Source organism: Leopardus geoffroyi, chromosome B4 (genome assembly GCF_018350155.1).
Source record: "Leopardus geoffroyi isolate Oge1 chromosome B4, O.geoffroyi_Oge1_pat1.0, whole genome shotgun sequence".
Lineage (NCBI taxonomy): Eukaryota > Metazoa > Chordata > Mammalia > Carnivora > Felidae > Leopardus > Leopardus geoffroyi.
In genome coordinates this window covers 119,420,130-119,442,429 of record NC_059341.1, presented here as the reverse complement: position 1 = coordinate 119,442,429, position 22,300 = coordinate 119,420,130, and the positions used below count along the sequence as shown (strand labels likewise).

The following is a 22,300-nucleotide window of genomic DNA, read 5'->3' as shown; positions in this document are numbered from 1 at the left end:
CTGGAGGCGTGTTTATAAAGAAACCCTTCGTTTCAAGAGCTTTTGGTTAGATATAGCTACTGATTTCATACTGGGTTCCCTCCCCTGTGAAACCCCAGAAAGGTTTTCCAGGAATGTGTTATTTTGACCTTCAATAATAGATAAAATGGACTGATATCATCTTTGAGAATTAAAATCTCTGTCCTGCCTATCAGGACTGAGTTTATGATAAGCATTGTTTCCATGGACTGCCTGTTTATTCACCTTCTTCCCAACTTCAACCCAATGCAATGTTTCTTCTTTCTTCCCATCTCCATCAAAATTGTTCTTGGAGAGGAGCAGTGATATAGTTGCTAAACTCATTGGATTCTTTTAGTACTTATTTAACTGAGTTCTTGGAAGAAGGTTGATCCAGTCCCGGCAGTAGTCTGGTAAAACATCTTGGCATCTGCCCTGAGAATTCCACTGGACTGGAATAGTTATGGCCTGAAGCCTCTGTCACCCTGATCATTGATCCAAGCCATCAACTCTGTGTTCTCCTTTCAGTACCTCTTCTGGGCAGGCCCCATGCTGTTGAATGAGAGTAAGAGTGTAAGAATAACTAAGCTCTGATCTCAGGGTAACCATCTAAATTCTGATCTAGAGTCAACCTCTTGGGTCACCAGATGAAGTCCACGTGTCCTTTCAGGCAAGCTCCTAGAAATATGAATTAATTGTATTATTCCATTGAGTTTAGGGCACATTCCCCTCCCCTCTCCCCAACATTTTTAGCCTTTTTTACTGTTCATGGCATTTAGAATCACTGTTAGCCTGGATTGACATTGACTTCTTCCCTGGAGGATTTGAGTTTCCTTTACCAGTCACTTGGTCTACTATCAACTTGAAACCACTTTAAAATAAGTTCTCAGGTTGAGGTTTCTTTTGACCACACTGATGGTGTAAATTCAGATAAAAATCTGTGTGTTGGCTCATATTTTTATGGGAGAGGTTTTGATTTCCTTCCCAATTAGTGCCAAAATTGAGATACCCATTCTTTACTGTCCCCTTCTGTGTGGTGGGTTTATTTCTCATTTACTCTTCTACAGAGAGTGTAGCCCTTTGTCTTCTAGCTCTAGGCAGAGGTGTTTTTCTCTCTTAATAATATACAAAATTATGGTGCATGTTTTTTTTTTCAGAGACAATAAGAGGACAAAAGGTCAGTGTTGTACCTAGAAACTTTCCAGCAGGCAGGCTGAATTTACCTCCTAACTAGAGAAATTGCCTTCTTTCCCTCAAGACCACACTTTTTGTCTGTAGCATACAACACTCACCTCTCTCCCCTAAAATGCACTCAGATCTTCCCCTAGTTTGTTTTTCATAATAATACTATTGGTATGGGATATAGTTCACTCATGACTAGGTCAACCAGGGGTGGGTTTGGTCTTTATTTAACTTCATTAAAATGTGAAGTGTAGTCTTTATTGAAACTAACCTTAACCCGACCTGGTCATGTTCCCATTGCATTCTTGACTCATTTCATTCCTGGGCTGTCAAGAATGCACAGCAGTTCACATTTTGACCATCCTCTTCCACCTATTTTATCTGGTTTTCCTTTTGTACTAGTATGCTTTACCCCTAAATTTGCTAATTTAATTCTTTTTTATTTCAACTAGCTAGCTTTGAAGATTTTCTCTTCTGCTATGTACAACAGGTTGACCCTCTGAACTTCCTCTCTCACTGGTATATTTTGTATAACTCCTATCACAATGCTGACACTTCCTTCATTTTAGAATGCTCTCTTTTCTTGTCTTCTTTTACACCATGCTCTTCTGGTCTTTCTCCTACTGCTGTGTCCATTCCTGCCCCTTGAATGTTGGTGTTTTTCAGACTTCTTCCCTATGCTCCTTTCTGGTCTCACTTGGTATACCTTCTCCAGGCCATCTTATCTATACTCTCATGGTTTCAATTTTAAATGCTACTCTGACCACTTCCCAATCACAATTTCTGGTTCAGTCCCTTTGCTGAGCTCTAGGCCCATCTATTCAGTTGCCCTCAGACATCATCCACAGGCACCTGAGATCAACCAAGTCTAAAAAGGAGTCAGCACCTTTTCTGCAAATGTTTGCCCCTTTTATATTTCAATGGCACCTGTATTTCAATGACACCATCATTCAGCTCTTAGCCCTGCCTCCAAAACTGGATGTCATCCTTACCACACTACTTATTAGGTTTACAGGCTAATCACGTATTTGTCTCTAAGTCTTATTTCCTTCATTTCCAAAACAGGAATAGTAGTGCCTGTTTCATAGACTTGGGAGAACATTATAAATATGTTTGTAGCACTTTGTATAGTGATCTATGATAAATGCTCTATTATTGTTTTTAATTATACTTGAGTCTTTCCTTTCAGACAACCCTTATTCAGTTGATCACCAAATATTCCTGAACCCCCCTCCTAATCCATCTCTCCTGTGTCTTTCTCATTTGTCCTTTTCTTATATCCACATTGCCAGAATTTTAGTTCAAGCCGCTAGTGTCCCTTAGGCTAATTATTTCAACTGATTTCTTTGCCTCCCATCTTGCCAACTGTTTATCCATTTTCCACCATTGACCCAGAACAGTCTTCTTAAATCAAACGCCCAATTGTATAACACTGCTGCCTGGAAACCTTTACAACTTTCCATTGTCCTAAAGATGTCCAAATGTCTTTATGGGATCTCCATGGTCGGGCATCTGCAATCTCTCCTGCCTTATCACCCCATGCCCAGTTATTTTGTATGACAGTGATAGGCATAAGCCAGTCTCTTTCTCTGCATGTGAACTTTGCGCTTGCATTCCTTCTTGAAACCTCTTAACTTTTCCTTTTTCTTGGTTAGCTCCTATTCATCTTTCAGATCCTGGTTCCCCAGTCTGGGTTACTCGTACATCCTTAACCACTTCTTTAGCATTCAGATCATACTTACCACTTCACACTGTTGCAATTGCCCATTTACTTTCTCCTAGGCTTACCAGATTTAATAGATAAAAATACAGGACACCTGGTTAAACTTGAATTTCAGATAAACAGTGAATAATTCTTTAGAACAAGTATGTCCCATGCAAGCCTTTCTTCTATTAGACTGCTCTCACTTGAGGGCAGGGACCATCATTGCTTCCCAATACCTCACATTTTGCTTAATCCACTGCACCCACTTTATTCACTGTTGACTGAGTAAACTACCTAATGAAGTCCAAATATATATTCATTAGTTGTATGTTAGCTGACATGTTCCAGATCTTTCATTTTGATGCTATGTTAATCATGAGACACATTCTTCTAGTTGATTATCTATCTTTCAACTGGGCTCTAAAGCAAGCAGAGAGCTTAGGAATTGACCGCCTTCACCACAATTAGCCTTTACGTAAATGATTCGAAATGCTCATGTTTGGAATTTTCACTGTGTCAGAACGAAGTTAAAATTTCAACCATAGTTTTCAATAAAACAGAAGCAAAAACATAACTTCCACAACTCAACTGCCTTTTCCTTTTTGATCAGTTGAAGGGCTTTTGTTCTTTCTAATACAAGTGTTTTCTGTTCATGCATAGCAAAGACATAATCTAATCTCCAAGGTTTATTTGCCTAAAGAATCACTAGATGTGAAAAGGAGCAAAGGTTTGAATTTTTATTAATTTGAAATGCTAGTTCACCTGAGAATTAATGTGCAGATCTCTCATAGGAACCTTTTCAAAATAAGAGTACAACTAAGGAAAAGTTCATAGATATTTTCCAACCTATGAACTTAAAAGTTTAGTTAACCAAATGAAAGGGTTTCATTGTAAGACTGTGAATGGAATAGAAGCAACCCAGTTTCAAGGTAAAATCTTCATGCTCTGAATCACTGAATGCCTTCTTTCTAGAGAACAATAGAAGCCCTCAGCTATTTTATAAAATTTGAGAAAATACCATGGGGTCTGAGATTGGCTTTATTCTCTGCTGTGATTGGCCAACTCCTCTTTCCTTTAATTGTGCTTGTTCAGTGGTCTAGTTTAGAAAAAAAAATGCTGGACTGCTTTCAAAGTATGGAAAAAACACCTTACTGTATTTTCCAATATACGATTCTCAAGGCTAGTAACCATAGGGATCACACTCTAGAATGTTATGCCAGTGAGATAAAACGAAACCTTCCACACTCATTAAACAAATCTTTTGCAACAGCTTTTAGTCATTTTGGTGACTGTGTGACTCACACAAGTCTGAGACCCACCCCCCCAAAAAAAAACCTACAAGAAAAGGGCACACACCAAATATGCTTCCTAGGGGATTAAACACATTAAAACCAAGAGGCACTCTCATTGTAGAATTTAATTGAACTATTTTTCAGTAGCTGATATTTAGTTTGCTTTATTTATATTTAATGTAGCTGTAAGTAGGAAGACTGTGAATTGGGTCTCTGGGCTAATCATGCTGACATGTTCAGGGATGAAACTCAGGGGTTTTGCATAGCGGAGTTCTGTGATCAGGTCAGCACTGGGTTATTGAGTTTCTAAGGTTGAGGATGGGCTGTGTCAGTTTATGCTTTTCCAGATAAGGAAAAGAAAATTGCACCTGGAGGCAACAAGAAGAGTCAAGAGTAATTTGCAGGGAGTGAGCAAAATGAAATCCTGCAGGAGGTCAAGTTTGTTTTCGCCAGGAGGTGTCACTATTGTCAACATACATTACTGGAGATGGAGGAAAGCTAAGAGGCAGTGGCTAGCATCACTGGACAACAGGAGACAATTTTTCTGAATTTCTTCTTCTTTCTTCCTTCCTTCCCTCCCTCCCCTTTTTCCTTCCTTCCTTTGATGCCGCAATTTACGTACTCTATGTTACATGTAACGGGTGTGTTAAAATGCTTTTATTAACATCAGGAGGAAAAATCAGTGGTGGAAAGAATGGAGAAGAATTCATGTAGTTTAGAGGCCACCAACTCAGATACATTGTAGCTTTTCTCCCCTCTTAGTCATGACTTAATGGCCTGAACTAATGAAAATTTGAGGCCATCGAGTTGTGAGAACTGACCCCTTTGCGTCTTTCTATTCCTGCACGACTCACTCTCGTGAGTATTTTATAAAATTCCTCTCATAAGGAATGTATAGAATTCCTCAAGATTATCCATCAGAGATAGTATGGACAGTCTTCTGAGTTCATGCTCTGTGATATTATTTAGGTTTTTTAAAACAGAGTTGGGGACTTCTGAGTTTTTTTATTTTTGTTCACGCTCCAAAGTCAGAGAATTTGGCTTGACTGGCTCTATGTAATCCAGCTATGCAATCTTGTTTGGCAGCTTATTTACTCTGACAAAAACCTCAGCTTCCACATGGAAGCTGACAATAATAATACTACCTACTGTCACTGGAATGCTAGGAGGATTAGGTATGAATAAATGAGATAACATATCAAAGCACCTAACACAATGCATGGCACCTAGTTAGAGGCATTAAGAGTTAACGTTACTATTATCTGTTAATGTTGGCATCTGGGCAGTAGGGAGGCCCTTGTAGGGTTTGAGAGTCATACTGGCTTTCAAGTTGCCCTAACTTCTCTGTCACCAGTCCCTGGGGGATCTAGAAAAGACTATATGCCCTTACTTTCTTCAAAGTCTCCTATCTGGCACTACTCTCCGTTTGAGTTGATAGTTTACAAAATTTATTAATGACACTTCCTTGTTGGAATATGGTGACTGCAATTGCTTTTTCTCTCTCTTCTCTGCAAGCCCAAGTGCTTCCCTTCCTTTATGCTTCAGGTCAACTTCTACCTTTCATGTGTAGTCTTCCTCATCTTTTCAGCTCAATTTCTATAGCACTCAGAGCCCATATTCCACAAACTAGATTACTGTCATTACCACTTTTTATTTTTTCGCTAGTAGTGTTGGCTGTGCAAACTCTTCTTCTTCAAATAGCTTTTTTGTTTCTTAAGGGTCAGAAGGACATTTGTGTCTTCCTTTTATTTCCTGTAGCACCCAACTTAGTCTTAAACATACAGGACAGATTGAATACTTGTGTGTGTGTGTGTGTGTGTGTGCGACTGGTTGGCTTATTGAGAGTCCAGAATGCCAGGGAAGCATATTGAAACAAACAAACATGAGCAAGTAATTTTGCAGCTCTAAGTAGGATGAAGGAATTTAATGGGAACTTGGGATTGGAGATGGAAAAGGAGGACTTTGAGAGAAGTTGGAGGGAGAAGCTCTGGCAGTTTAAATCTGGGAGAAAAACAAGAATTTGGCTAGAGCTACCATTGCTGGATAAAGGCAGGGCTGTTTGAAAGAGACAGTGTGCCCTAAAGGAGGGAGCACTAGAGTCACGGATTTGAGTCCTGAGTCTATCACCACCTGTGGCCTTGAGAGAACTACACAACCTCTCTGGGCCCATGCTTCTTTGATTTGAAAGTGAGAAGCTTGGATTAGCAACATCTAATGTCCAAAGTCGTTCTAAAACTGTATGCTTCTGAGATAGGAGAGAAATAGACAATTCTAGACTGTGATTCCTGAGATTCCAGATGTTTCTTTCTTTTCCCCCAAAGTGTAAAAGAAATAGTGTTGGATAAAGAACGAACACTGCTCTGTCATAGACTCACTGTGTACCACTCTTTCATTCACCCAACAAGTGTTAGCGGAACCCTGCCATGTGGCAGGCTCCAGGCTAGTGCTGGTGACCAAATGGTGAATGAAACTGGCATGTCCCCTTCTCTTCAGATTTACAACCTAGTGGGGGAAAATAGGCCCACCAATGTAAAGCTATGAATTGGATGAGGTCTAGGAAGGACATGTAGATGGTGGGTGAGAGAGCCAATTTGGACTTAATCTGGGAAGGCTCTTTAGTGGAAATAATCTAGGTAGATGGTAGGTAGAGGAAAAGGACATGTGTGAAGATCTCTTGGTGGGAGGGAGAATGGAAAGTTTGGAAAATAGAACAGCACAGCTAGAGGTGAGAGAACTAAAGAGGACAATTTAGATAATGAAGGAGGGATAGGGGTCAGATTATGGGGGACTTGTCAAACACTGTAAGAATACGGGACGCCTGGGTGACTCAGTCAGTTCATGATCTGACTTTGGCTCAGGTCATGATCTCATGGTTCATGAGTTCAAGCCCCACGTCGGGCTCTATACTGACAGCTCAGAGCCTAGAGCCTGCTTCGGATTCTGTGTCTCCTCTCTCTGCCCCTTCCCTGCTCACACTCTCTCTCTCTCTTCCTCCTCTCCCCCCACCCCACCCCAAACATAAATAAATATTAAAAAAAAACAATGAACATTGTTCTTTATTTTAGGAAATAGAAGGCACCCGTGGGAGAGGGGGGGTGATCGGCATTGTGGTAACTGGATTTGAGAGTGGCTGGAGGGGGTATGGGTCAGATCAGTCAGGAGGAATCCAGGCGAGTCATAGCCATAGATTGGTTTAGGGAGGTAATGCTAGAGACAAACTGATCACAGACTTTCAGGACCTCAGTTTCCTCATCTGCAAAGAGAAAAGCTAAGTTCAACACTAGGATCCTTTCTGGAAATTTCTGTGGTTTGATGGGATGGAAATACTCTGGGGAAGAGTGTATTGCTGTGTGGCCACATGACTGGTGTGTAGACATGTATTCTCACATCCCGCCTTTTGGGGTGGCCTTTTCCTGGATTTGGGGATTCTCTTAGACCTCCTCACATGAGACATGCATTACATCAGAGCTTCAAAACTTACAGGATTTCTGACAACTGTATTTTAAAAATTTTACTGTGAATCAAATTACAGCATGGGATGAGGGATTGTTGAAATTTTCCTCTGACTTAAACCCCTCCCTTCTCCTTCTTCTTCTTCTTCTTCTTTTTTTTAAAATCCATATTGGATGGACTAGACACAACAAAACAAACAGCTGCGTCTACTAGTTTTCGTTCTGGCTCCACTGGAAGAAATAATGAGAACGCTTTGGAAACATTCCCCCCAGGGACATAAATCCCATGAAAAACTCAAGAATTTTATACCATGACTTAAGGCTTCTTGGTATAACAAGAAGAGGGACAATCTATTGTAAATTTTACAGCCTCTGCCCTGACTATAAAAATATATGCTAAATGCAGACAAATTTTGAAAAATACAGAAAACTGTAAAAGAGAAAATTAAGATTCCTCAAAATCCCACTACTTAGAGATAAACACTGTTTAACATGTTTATTTATTTTTGATTCATTCTTTCCTATCAATGTACATATGTGAGCATATTTAGACATACAAACACACGCACCCTTCTTTTATTCCTACAGGATGGTGTAATGTTTAGGAGTAGGCGCTCTGCAGTCAGACTGCTTGGATTCAATTTCCAGGCAGCTCTTGGATAAATTTAACAATTTCCCTCGTTCCTAAGCCTCAGTTTTCTCACCTGTAAATGGGCACAATAATAACACCAGCCTCTAGGACACTGAAAGAGCTAAAGGAGATAAGGTATGTAAAGTCCTTGCTATGGCTCTGGGCACCAGCACTTTAATTTGCATAAATACATATAGGTTATTTTTGTTATGCCATTTTGTTATATAGTTTCTGTCATCTTAGATTTTCTTCCCTTGTTTTCTGTCACTTTCAGTCTCTCCTGTGATTTGGAAGTTACACATTCTATTTTTATTTCTAGTGGCTATTTTTGAGTTGTATTTTAAAACTTTGCTCAGTCTATATTTCTCTAAATATTAAAGTCAATCACTCATATGAGGGCTTTAAGATACAAAACAGATGAACATAAGGGAAGGGAAGCAAAAATAATATAAAAACAGGGAGGGGGACAAAACATAAGAGACTCTTAAATATGGAGAACAAACTGAAGGTTACTGGAGGGGTTGTGGAAGGGGGATAGGCTAAATTGGTAAGGGGCATTAAGGAATCTACTCCTGAAATCATTGTTGCTCTATATGCTAGCTAACTTAGATGTAAATTAAAATACATTAGTAATTAAAAAATTTAAAAACATAAAAATAAATAAGAAACAAAGTCAAGAATGAAATGGTATTTTTTGACCTTCCCCCACCATGAAAGAAAGGACCACTGAATATCTGTGGCCCCCCAGGACATTACACGATAGGTTTCCTGATTTTTTCTAGACTATTTTTTTTTAACGTTTTTATTTATTTTTGAGACAGAGAGAGACAGAGCATGAACAGGGGAGGGGCAGAGAGAGAGGGAGACACAGAATCCGAAACAGGCTCCAGGCTCTGAGCTGTCAGCACAGAGCCCCACGCGGGGCTCGAACTCACGGACTGTGAGATCATGACCTGAGCCAAAGTCGGACGCTTAACCGACTGAGCCACCCAGGCGCCCCTAATTTTTTCTAGACTATTAACCCCATTGCAAGATGAGGACACTGAGACTTAGGGAGATTAAGTCACTTGCCCAAGGCCACATATTTTAGGATACGGAGCTAGTTGTCAAACTCAATTCTTTCTGACTCCAAACCTATTTTTTCTTGGCTTATGTCAAGAATTACTCTGGTCACTGAGTTTCTGTTTGAACACTACTGGGAAAAAAGGATTCATCACTTTCTAAATCAACCTAATCCACCTTGAGTGGTTATAAGTTTTCCTTGTATCCAGCTGGAATTTTGTCCTTCCAGTTTCCTCCCCTAGCATCGACTCCAATTTCCTATTATGCTAATATATTTTGAACAGTCAACCAAACATTCCTTGATTTTTATGTGCTTGGATTCAAAGCAAGTGCCATGTGGGCTTAAGACATGGTCTTTGTCCTTAAGTAGCCCTTCGGTGAAGTTAGACCAAAGTATATAAAGTGATTACAGGATAAAATGAAACTGTGAAGAATTAAGTAAAAATGTCCTGAATGAATTATCAGCTCACGAAAGTTCAACAAAAGGAGAAGAGAGCACAGGGGTACAATTTCCATGGAAACTTTATCTTTACCTTATCTCTTACTCCATCTGAAATGATATAATTATAATCAAGAATTGGGGATTCAAAGTGCATTATTAGAACTAAATGGTAATGCAATAGCAGAAGAAACTTCTGCAGGGGTCCTTGGATGTTTGATGTAAACGTAAAACAGATTCCACTAAAATAATAAATGTCAAATATAAAATCCATTGTTTCCAATTACTGCCACTTCACAGACTTTAACTACCTAATTTAGCCAAAGCATGAGGGGAAAATATTTTGCACTTGAAAATGTAAATTAAAACATTTTCCAGTGCAGCAACAATGCTGTATTATTGAGCTTGGCAGACCCCTGCTCCATCTCCTATGGTCCATTACCCTGGCCCAGCGCCTTGGAGCTTATCTGGGCTGCAAGACATTCTTTGCTTCAGACTCTGCCTCTTGATAAGGGTTATCACTTTGCTAGATGTAGAGAGCTCGTATGTGCCAGCTTAGGGTTTTTACCAGAAATTCATGGCAAGGTAAGGGGCATGCTGATGGGGTTTTTCCAGAGCCTCATTCTTTTCTCTTTTACTGAAAAAAATTGGGATGTGTCATTTCCATCAAGCCTTTGCAAACCTCTTAGCAGAAAGACACAATGTTTCTGCTTATTCAGGATCCTTCTTGTACCAAATTTTAGGTTCTTTTTGTGGCTTAGCTCAGAGAACAGACAGGTGACCCATGCTTCAGGGAGTTTATTTTAAGGAAATTAGAGCAGGATCAGCTTGAAGACAAGTTATGCTCTGTGTATCTCTCTCTTGGGCTAGGGGGGTCTTTGTGATTCATGGCTTCTGTCTGCACATGCTCTCGGTATTGACTAGCTTCCTATGTTCCCTCACAGTTTCTGCTTTCTTATAATGGCCTGCAGATGGCGTGGGCTTGCCTTGGTCTTGGAGTCAACCTGATAATGCTAACCATCACTTACATGGTGCTAACTGTATGTTAGCCATCATCCCAAGTGCTTCCCACGTTCATTTACTCTTTGAACTTTACACTAGGGCCACAGTGCAGGTTCTATTATCATTTCCATTTTTACAGATGAAGACACTGAGTGCAGAGAGATAACGTACCTTGGCCAAGATCACACAGAACTGCCAACTGGTACAAGGATCCAGGCTGACTAGATCCAATCTTCATTCCCTACTGTAATATGCCTACTAATGGTATTCTTTCAGTTTTAACTCCCATTCTTTCATTTTCTCAGTATTTCTAAATACACATTCTGCTATAGACTGAATATTCCTGTCCCCCCAAATTCATATTCTGAAATCTTACCACCCCAGGGTGATGGTGTTATGAGGTGAAGCCTTTGGGAGGTGATTAGGTCATGAAGGTAGAGATCTCATGATGGGATTAACACCCTTATTAGAGACCCCAGATAAATTTTTCCTCTTACACCATGTGAGGTTATAGTGAGAAGACAGTTGTCAATGAGGAAATGGGTCCTCACTAGAATCTGAGCAGTACCATGACCTTGGACTTCCCAGTCTCTGGAGTTGTGAGAAATAAATGTGTGTGGTTTTTTTTTAATAGCCACTCAATCTATGCTATTTTGTTACAGCAGTCTGAACAGACTAAGACAAATTCCCAAGGGAAAGAATCTAATTGGTCAGTTCTTCATTCTGTGCCTGGTTGCATCATAATTTTCTGTCTCTGGTCCAATGAACGATAGACATCTCACTAGAGCTAGGGGGATCATGTATCTTACAATGTGGCCACATTGGGTTTCCTGGTCAAAGGGGTTCGAGAGAGGGCATCATTGCCCAGATCAGGCATGGAGGGGTAGGTCCTGTTAACTGAACTTTCATACCCATGAACACTATTTTTGACATGTAGGATTAAAATATTTACATGTATCCATAGGCTTCCCTCCTATAGTCACTGAGTCTGCTAACTTGGAGATCTGTCTGTCCAAATTTTGAAGTGTTCATCCACATTATTGTTATCTGGTTGAGATGAAGGCATATTGCAGCATGCCAGAAAGCATGCTACCTGCTGGTTTAATTTGCTCCCTGTGGAGCCTACTGCATTAGCACATCAAACACTACCTGCTCATAGGTGATGTGTAGGGTACAGAACAGCAATGAGAGTGTCTCTGCCATAAGGAATTTATAATCTTGAGGAGAAAAGTCTCGTGCACCGGCACACAGAACGAAACAAAGCCCTGTTGATGAAAGAAAAATTCCACCAATATTTATCAAGTACCATGCTGGGTGTTTTCACAGATGGTACCTTACTTGGTTTTCACCATCACTCTACGTGATATGTGACTTATGCCCATTTTTCAGATGAAGAAACCATGTGATGGTGATGTCGACTGTCCCAAGACACAGATGGCATGCAATAGGCATGGTCTTCAACTACAGATTGCCCTGACCATTGCAAAATGCTCAACATTTTTGTTCTGAGTGGCCCACTTCTAACTGGAATAAGTCACATGGGTTTTCAATTTATGTAACTGCCTCTGAGAACCTCCCGAAGATGGAACTGGTTTAGCAATATTTATTTCTGAAGACAATGAAAAGCAGAGATTTTGCTATGACAAAATTCTGAAAACCTTTGCCTTGGGTCTTGCTTTGCTTCCTAGACAAAAGCAGCAGTACTGGGCTAGAATTCGGTTCTCCCAGCTGGAGCCCAGGGGAGTGATGAGGTGAGGTCTAGCTAGATACAGAATCTATAGGAGAATGAATCTTGAGCTGAGCCCGCCTTGCTCTCCCTCTCTTTAACTTAGGTGCTAAACATGAGCTTGAGTAAGTCTTGGGCTTGTATGATCCTTTCTCTGGTGTTTTGTGTAGTGATTAAGAGCTTGGACTTTGGTGAGAAACAGATCTAGGTGTGGTCTTAACTTTGGCATTTATCACCTGTGTGACATGAGGCAAATTAAGTGCTATCCAGGAACCTCATGTGCCTAACATGTGCTTGCTAGACTATATCTATTATTTATTTCCTCATTCCATCATCTAACCCTAGTTTCTAGGAAAAGCATTTTTTCTTCAATATATGAAATTTATTGTCAAATTGGTTTCCATACAACACCCAGTGCTCATCCCAAAAGGTGCCCTCCTCAATACCCATCACCCACCCTCCTCTCCTTCCCACCCCCCATCAACCCTCAGTTTGTTCTCAGTTTTTTTTTTTTTTAATTTTTTTTTTCAACATTTATTTATTTTTGGGACAGAGAGAGACAGAGCATGAATGGGGGAGGGGCAGAGAGAGAGGGAGACACAGAATCGGAAACAGGCTCCAGGCTCTGAGCCATCAGCCCAGAGCCCGACGCGGGGCTCGAACTCACGGACCGCGAGATCGTGACCTGGCTGAAGTCGGACGCTTAACCGACTGCGCCACCCAGGCGCCCCTGTTCTCAGTTTTTAAGAGTCTCTTATGCTTTGGCTGTCTCCCACTCTAACCTCTTTTTTTTTTCCTTCCCCTCCTTCATGGGTTTCTGTTAAGTTTCTCAGGATCCACATAAGAGTGAAAACATATGGTATCTGTCTTTCTCTGTATGGCTTATTTCACTTAGCATCACACTCTCCAGTTCCATCCACGTTGCTACAAAGGGCGATATTTTGTTCTTTCTCATTGCCATGTAGTACTCCATTGTGTATATAAACCACAATTTCTTTATCCATTCGTCAGTTGATGGACATTTATGCTCTTTCCACAATTTGGCTATTGTTGAGAGTGCTGCTATAAACATTGGGGTACAAGTGCCCCTATGCATCAGCACTCCTGTATCCCTTGGGTAAATTCCTAGCAGTGCTATTGCTGGGTCATAGGGTAGGTCTATTTTTAATTTTCTGAGGAACCTCCACACTGCTTTCCAGAAAAGCTTTTTTTAAAGTATTTTGTAATACTGGGCTTCTTTGGGATACTTTTTTCTTTTTTTTTCTCCATTTCTCTCTTTGAAAATGTTTATTTATTTTGAGAGAGACAGAACATGAGTGGAGGAGAGGCAGAGAGAGAGGGAGAAAGAGTATCCCAAGTAGGCTCTACACTGTTAGCACAGAGCCCAATGAGGAGCTTAATCTCATGAACTGTGAGATCATGACCTGAGCCAAAATCAAGAGTCAGACATTTAACCAACTGAGCCACCCAGGTGCCCCCAAGATTTATTTCTCTTTGGAAATTTGGCTCATGTGATTTCCTGGCAGGAGAGAAGCTTGTCCTTATGGCCAGGTGATAAAGAGACATGTGAAAACAATGATGTCAAGTGTCACCAGAGGATTAGAATTAGTTGCCCATGGACATGTCCTCATGCTCCTATGCAAACATACAATGAGTAGTGAGTAGGCCTCTTGTTCTCCTCCAAGGAAAACTGTACTTATCCCATTCTGCTTCTAAGAAATGTCCCCCCTGCCCCATCCTAATCATGTGGTTTGGATAGAAATGGACAAATTCTTTTTTTTTTTTAATGTTTATTTTTGAAAGAGAGAGAGAGAGAGAGGCAGAGAGAGAGGGGGACAGGGGGACAGAGGATCCAAAGTGGGTTTTGTGATGACAGCAGAGAGCCCGATGTGGGGCTTGAACCCATGAACCATGAGATCATGACCTGAGCCAAAGTCAGACATTCAACTGACTGAGCCAGCCAGGTGCCCTGGAAATGGCCATATTCTTATGGATCTCATCAACTTGGCCTCTATTCTTTGATTTAGGATAAACATATGATTTGTGCTTGGCCATTTGGAGCACTTTCCAGCTTTTAGAACTTGGGATGAGAGAAAGTGAGATGTACTGCCTGATCATGTTGGTGGTCATGTTTTCTGTTACATCAAAGAAGACTGAGAGAATGAAAAATATGTGCAGAGAGAAGCAGAGATGAGAGATAAAGAAAAAGTGTTTTGGCATCTCTTGGGGCCCTGGTTCCATTGTCCTTGAAACCACATGCCCTCAAACCTTCCTGTAGGAACATAGGTTAAAAGTTTACACTGTTTAAAACTAGTTGAAATTAAGGTTCTGTCACTTGCAGCCTTTATTGTTAACTATTGCCGAATGATAGACTACTACAAAAATTGGTGACTGAAGACAACAAAGCTCATTTATTATCTTATTACCCAGTTTCTGTGGGTCAGGAATTCAGGAGCAGCTTTTCTGGGTGATTTTGGCTTGGGATTGATTTGTTCATTCAGATGTTGGTGGGCACCACAGTCACCCGAAGCCTGGAATGGGGCCGGAGGATCTGTGTCTCATGGTGGCACATTGGTACTGGTTGTTGGTGGGAGGTTTCACTTACTCTTCACACAGACCTCTCCACAGAGCTGCTTGTGCTCACATGACATGACAGATGGCTTCCCCAAGAACAAGTAATCCAGGAGGCCAAGGTGGGAGAAGCAAATGTCTGTTATGACCTAGCCTTGGAAGTCACACATTGTCACTTCTCCAGTATTGTATTGTTCATATAGGTTAGCTCTGATTCAGTATGGGAGGGGACTATACAAGGACATGAATACTAAGAGGTGAAGATTATTGGAGGCTGTCTTGGAGGCTGGTTACGATGGAACCAAAAGAGTCCTGACTGGTATTGTGGTGACAGATGTCTCTACCTCAAGGATAGATTTTATACCATATAGGTATTCTGATCACTATGATAATCAATATTTGTTCATAAGGTAATTGCCATTATTTATCACCTATCATCTCTTTGGAGGTTAAATTCATATAATATAATTCTCTCTTTTCACCTCATATATAATATGCAAACGATTCATGAATATAGTTCCCTTTTTGTCCAAATAGATTTTTCATTGGTTAAGTTCCTTGGTTGTGCGTAGGCATGGAGGTGTGAGATGATGACATGAAGAAGTTAAGAACAAATTGCTAACCTCCAAGTTCTGCCATCTTCCCAGTTCAGAGGTCGTAGAATTAGGGTAAGAGGAATGGGTTTAAAACATCTGGTTTCTAGTTCTGAATTTGCCACATACTAACTGTGTGACCTTAGTCCCTTAAGCTCAATGAGTCTCTTTCCTCATGTTTAAAAAAGGGATTCATATTTTTATCTTATAGTGGACTTAGGAGGATTCTGTGATATGGTGCTTTATAAACTATGAGATGCTACTTGTCGCTGCAGAAACGTACCGTGGTACTGGCTTGGGAATCAGAAATCAGACTTGGGTCCTAGTTTAGCCACTTGTGGGCCACATAATTTTATGAGGAATTATTTATCCCCCCTGAGTTTGGATCTCCTCCTCTGTAACACCAATTTAATAATAATAATCATAGTTTCATGCAGATATGGAGTTCAGATGAAATGCTGTCTGTAAAAGTTTGGAACACAACTTTGCTATGATTATGTCTATTAGAGAAGGGTTGGAACCAAATTTACTGTATCTTTTATATCAAAGTAAACATGACCAAGTAATTTTATTTGATGAATAAATATGTATTGAAGATAAGTATATGGCAGATGTGAGCTAAGTGCTATGGATACAACAACAAACAGGACAGACGCTATCCCTGTCTTCTCAGAGCTTAGAGTTGATGAAGGAATGATAAACAGGCCAGATATTACAAAGCCCTGCGATAAATGGTATGGATGGGCTTGTGGGTGCTATGGGAGCATGTAGGAGTGTTGCCTCACACAGGCTTGCAGGGTCATGGAAGGCTTTCATGAGGAAATAAGGTCTAAAGTAAGATCTGAAAGTTGAGTTGGAATTAGGTTAAAGGAAGTGGGTGAGAGTTAAAGGGAGGAGCGTCCCAGATGGAGGAAAGAGCCTACCCAAAGAATGAGAGGTAAGAGAACACAGGATGGTCAAAAATTATTCACTGTGGCCGGAGTCGTGAGACAGAGGCGGAGCCCTTTGTGAACTAGGATTGAAGAGATGGCCGATCGTAGAGAACTCTCTGGTAGGCATGCTAAAGCTTTGTCCTGGATTTTGTCTTGAGGGCAATGAGGATTCCCTGAAGGAGTTCAAAGCAAGAAAGAGACATATTAGATTTGCATTTTAGGAAAATCACCCACTCCATATTTTTCAAAGAGGCTGCTAGTGGCATTTGGCATGGAACAATTCTCTACTATGGAGATCATTCCAGCTGTGGTTGCAGATTACTGGCTTCCCAAAGATACCCATGTGCTAATTCCCAGAACTTATGAACAGGTTATATTACATGGCAAAAGGGACTTTGTGGATAGGATTAAAGTTATGGGTTTTAAAATAAGGAGGCTATCCTGGGTTACCTAGATTGGGCGGGCCCCATCTGATCACATGGGCCCTTAGAAGGGAAGAGGAAGACAGAAGAATCAGGGAAAGATGTGGTAGGAGACGCGAGGCATGAAAAGTATTCAATCCACCATTACTTTCTTTGAAGATGAAGGGAGAAATGAACCAAGAAGTATGGGAGACCCTAAAAGCTTGAATGATCTCTGCTGATAGCCAGCAAGGAAACTGCCACTTCAGTTCTACAATCCCACGGAACTGAATCCTGCCAACAACTTTACTGAGCTTGGAAGAGGAGCTCGCTGCCATTAAGGAGTGCAGCCCTTCCGAAACCTTGATTTGAGCCCAGTTAGACCTCTGTCAGACTTCTGACCTACATAACTTTTGCAGTAATAAATGGATGTTGCTTTAAGCTGCTAAATCTGTGGTACTTCACTACCCGAGCAGTAGGAAATGAGAACACTAGATAATGCAGCCTCCCTGGCTCCTATTCCTTTAATGACAGCATGGCCCCCCACCCCCTGCCCCCAGTTATGTGACAATCCCAATGGCTCTCACACATTTCCAAACGTCTGCTGCTGCTGGGGGCAAGGGTTGGGGTAGAGCAGTTTGCCCCTGGTTGAGAATCACTGCACTGGAGAACTGTGGATAGGAAGAAGGCTGTGTGGAAGGCAGAGGAACCAGTTAAGAGGTTGTTGTGAAATTTAAGCTGAGCAATGAAATGGCCTGAAGGAACATAGTGGGAACATTCATGGGAATAGGGAAGGGGATGACTTTAAGAGATAATTAGGAAGCAGAACCAACAGCGGTGGTTTGATTAGCATTGTGGGTGAGCGATCTCCTCTGTCCCCAGCCTCCCCCCACCACCACCCTTCCACCCCACCAGCACCACACACATCTAAAAGCAAAGAGCATTTTTGTAGGAACCTGACTTCCCCTCCAGTGAGCAAGAGGACACACTCTTGGAGCCATCAGCAATTTGTACCAGGATCAGCCAAGGAAGGGAAATGACAGCGGAGCTATTGCAAACCCAAAAGGCCCCTTATGGCCAGAGGCACCCAGTTGGTGAAGCCCAGTAATTGCTTGAACACTTTTCAGCTATTCCATGCTGCAATTGACGACAGGAAATGAGGAGAGATTTTATACTTCCCAACAGAAGCAAGTCGGGCGATCCAAATGGCTGGAATGTAGTTCGAACCAGGGTGTTTGGCTGAGCTGACCGAACTCCTGTGTGCAGTTTGAAAGCATTTTGCCCTGGAGATTTTTATTTATACGTTGTCCATAAGAACCTGTGCCCCTTACTTACAGCCATGGACCCAAGTGCTTGTACTAAATCCCTTTTGTGTGAAATACTTAGTGCGGTTTCTGCCTTCCTGACTGGACCCTGAGGCAGGGCACATACCACACCACACACACAAGCCTATTTCAACAGTGAGTTTGTTCTCACTCTGAGATGTCACAGCCCACTGGCTTCCCAGCCCTCCTCTGGTTTGTGCTGAGTTCCCCAGCCTAGTGACTGGGAGGGCCAACACTGCATCATTAACCCCTAATCCTGGGAAGATGAACACAACAGAGCATGTAACCAGTTACCCAAAACAAATGCAAGTGTCATAGGAACCTTTTAAAGTTGGTTCTCAGTGGGAAACGAAAATTCTCCCTGCGTTTGCATTTTCCTTACGTTCTTGAAAACAGCCACGGTGACATGAATGAAACATCAAGTCAAAAAATAATGATTCAACATAATTCATAGGTCATAGCAGAGAAGCTGAGTTTTTTTGTGCTCTTTTATGCATAGGGATTGATGAATCCCGCAGGTATTCCTGACGTCGGCACTTTAGGTAAAGTGTTCAGCCTGTAATATTAAGACTAATTGGCCAATATGTAATTCACACATGAAGGTTTTGCCTTTCAAAGTCCAATGAAAGTTGACCATACACTCTTATCCCCAGTGGAACTGAAGTGGGTCATGTCACGGGGTAGGTCGGCTCTGTGTCTGCTTAAGCAAAGCATTTCCCCCTTTCTGCCTCTTGATGAAAGTCCATTTAAGTGGAATCAGTTCTGTTTCTTAAAGACAAAGTTATCTCATTTTCAAATAATAATAACAATGTTAAGTTTCAGCCCCAAAGCAGGAAAACCCAGGGCTGATGCTTCTCATTGCTCTACACTTACCTTGCTTCTGAGTCGTTTTCAGTTCCAAGAGATCCTCTTTGTTCTCTGCCCAGGCACTGAGAAAAAGCCAAGGACAGAAAGCAGGCCTCGCTGTCAAACGTTTTCGGTGTCATTTTCCTAATGCTGACTACGTATCAGTATGTGTGATTTTATAATTATAGCTGTTTATTTGATTTGGATAGGCAAATTGGCTTGGGAGTGAAAGGGATGTTTTATGTCAAGATGCTCTAACTTTGGTTGGCAATTATCTTCTGAATATTTAGGAATGGTGACAGCCGTCTCTCCATTCTTGAATATATTTCTGGCATTGTCGGGGCTTCAGTCCCAGGAAGGGAGGAAGAAGGCTCCTATACAAGAGGAGGTAGCTAATAAAACTATAGTGGTGGGATTTTTTTTTCTATAAAAGAAAATCCATAAGTGACAAAATATCTCACCAAGTCATTTTTCCTCCCCAGTGTCTTGGCATTGTGCGCGTGCTTGGCACATGCACAAATTAAGTTTACAGATTCTGTAAAGCAATTCATCCTGCTCTGAATCTAATGCCAGTAATTTTTCAAGGAAGTCAGCAAAATGTAGCCCAAGAAGGAAAACACTGCCATTATTTTTTAAGAACTCCATTGTTTTTATTCAATCTGCTACTGAACTATGACTAAATCATTTACTCTTCATATTTAATTTTTAATTTTGCGATATTCTCACCCCAAATGAGGTCAAGTCCTAAATCCTCGTATCCTAACATCCCAGCTGTACAGTCATATAAGAGGTTTGTTTCAGTAAAAATGATTACTGGTGTCTATAATAGAATTGTAATAACTCAATACTGTTTTATAAATTTTTGATTCACTCTGCATTTTTTATTTGACAGCTTGCCAAGTTCCAGTTTTTATCTGATCATCTTTGCATCAATAATACATGAAGCTGAGATCTTCTGAAAAGAGGATACTATTCTCCCCCCTCACTGAATGCTTTGCTTTTGCCAGCGCCAACATTGATTTGGATTTAATAATCTGTAGTCCTTTTGGTTTGATCACACTTCTCAGGAAACCCCAAAAAGAGCCATGGCCACATATCCACCAACATGGAATCAATTGCTCCTTCTTAATAAATGCGGTCATTGAACACCTGATCCATACGTTGCTTGTTACGTGTAATTGATTAAAGTTTCGACATAGTTAAGATTTGAGTGGCCCCAGGTTTTCCATATTCAGATCCTCTCAACCAAAAAAATGACAATCAACAAAACCTATGCCATAGAAGGATGATGTTTCTGATTGTAATTCTTTGTCACCTCCATCATCACACATTTCGTCACACACTGCTCTTAAACGGTGGTAGCAGTTCTGCTGCTCTCAGGCTGCTCTCGCTCCAGCCGTTCACGTTAAAGACCACTGTGTGAGTAACAGGTCTACCCATCACCCACCTCCAAGATTGTTATAAATAATCAGTATCAGGAAAAGGAACTGACTAGGACTGAGAGCACCACATCTTCATCTATTGTCTTATTTTCCACCTCTAAGGAATGCAGCCAAGGGCCTTTTACAATTCATCATTCCCATCTCAAATAAACAATAAAATGCTGGTGAGTAAGAGAATTGCTCACCCAATGGTTGTCAAGCGATTAAATCAGAATCTCTGGGGGGTGCATTGTGGGCATTTGGTATTTTTAAAAGCTCCTCAGGTCATTTCGATGCGTAGCCAAGGTCGAGGCTCAGTGTGCCCCAACCTGAAACCTTGCCACTCTGTGTAGCTGGGTGCCAGCCTCATGGGCTTGTTAGAAATTCAGAAATGTACTGAATCAGCTAGATCTGTTGCACCCGGTCTACTGAACAGAATCTGTGTATTAGCAAAATCTTCAGGTGATTTGCAGGCATGCTGAAGTTGGAGAAAAACTGACCTAAACTGCTATTGTCGTAAGAGACATCCCTAAATCAGGTAAGCCGATTGCTGAACAGATTGGCCTCTCTCGGTGTCTCTGGAGGAAGTGGGGTGTAACCGTGGGGTCTATTGTCAGGCAGTTCTGGGTTTGTACCCTGGTTACGTCAGTCAGTAGCTGTGTGACTTCGGGAAAGTCTCTCTAAGCTTAAGTGTGCTCACCTGTGTAATGATACTAATAATAGTACCCACCTCTCTCGGGTTATTGGGAAAATGAATTGACAGATTTCATGTAAAGTGCTTGAGACAATGCCAGGTGCGCTGTAAACAAGCAATATTTTTTAGTAGTTAATACTAACATTGATAAAGTTATACTCTTCAGAGACTCTGCAATTTCTCAGATGTTTAAACGCCGATAATAATTCTTGTTTATTTATCTGTTTACCCTCAAAGCCAAGTGAGGCTTTTATGAAGGTCAGCCCTAATGTCCACCCTTGCATTTTCAGCTCACACTTGATCCCATTCATCATTTACAGGAGGGACAACAGGAAGGTTAATGGATGCCTGGAACAACAGTGCAGTGGTGAGCTCAACCAGAATGCCTTTCCTAATGCCTGAGTCTGGGTGACTTCAGCTTAATTTTCTTTGGAAGCCATTGCCATTGTATGTAAAAGGACTCACAAAGCAGGCTTCCATGTGGGGCTAACTCTGTTCACCTACATTTGGCCTGATTTGGAAAGCTTTCTTGGCTTTTTCCCATCCAATCCAAACAGGGATGGGAGATTTTATTAAAATGACTTGGGCCCAGCCTGCTCTGTGTTCTGAACCATTGAAGAGAGCCAAAAATGTCCCCTGGTGTCCATAGAAACATTGTTCTTATTTTTCAAAATTAATCCTGCTGAATTTGCGAGGCTGCCTCACCTCCATCAGCGCTGCAGACGGCCAGGACAAAGAGCTGTTTTGATGTTCCCAGCTGGGAACCCTGCCCTCAGCAAATACAGTTGATATAAATAAATGGTCTCTTGCCTGCCTACATTCATGCCCATCTGTTTGGAGGGCGTGGTGCCCAATCAAAAGTTGCCTAGACACTCACCATGGGCACCAGTGCCAAGGAAGGACGATTTCATGGCAGTCTGCCTAATGCTGTGAGTGCCATCTTTCCAGTAGTGGGTTCTCATGCTGGACCAGAATGGGAGCACTGGCACCGCATGTTTCCTTACTGTTGATCGCACCTGTTGACAAGGT

At 41.4% G+C, this 22,300-nt stretch overlaps 1 long non-coding RNA gene across 1 annotated transcript in view; it reads left to right on the top strand.

Annotated features, from left to right (window-relative positions):
- LOC123590965 overlaps positions 1-20,309 on the top strand; it is a 42,273-nt gene extending 21,964 nt beyond the window's left edge. Inside the window, exon 3 of the long non-coding RNA XR_006709057.1 lies at positions 20,049-20,309. This is a non-coding gene — a long non-coding RNA (uncharacterized LOC123590965). The remainder of the gene's footprint in view (positions 1-20,048) is intronic.
- Positions 20,310-22,300: the final 1,991 nt, after the last annotated feature.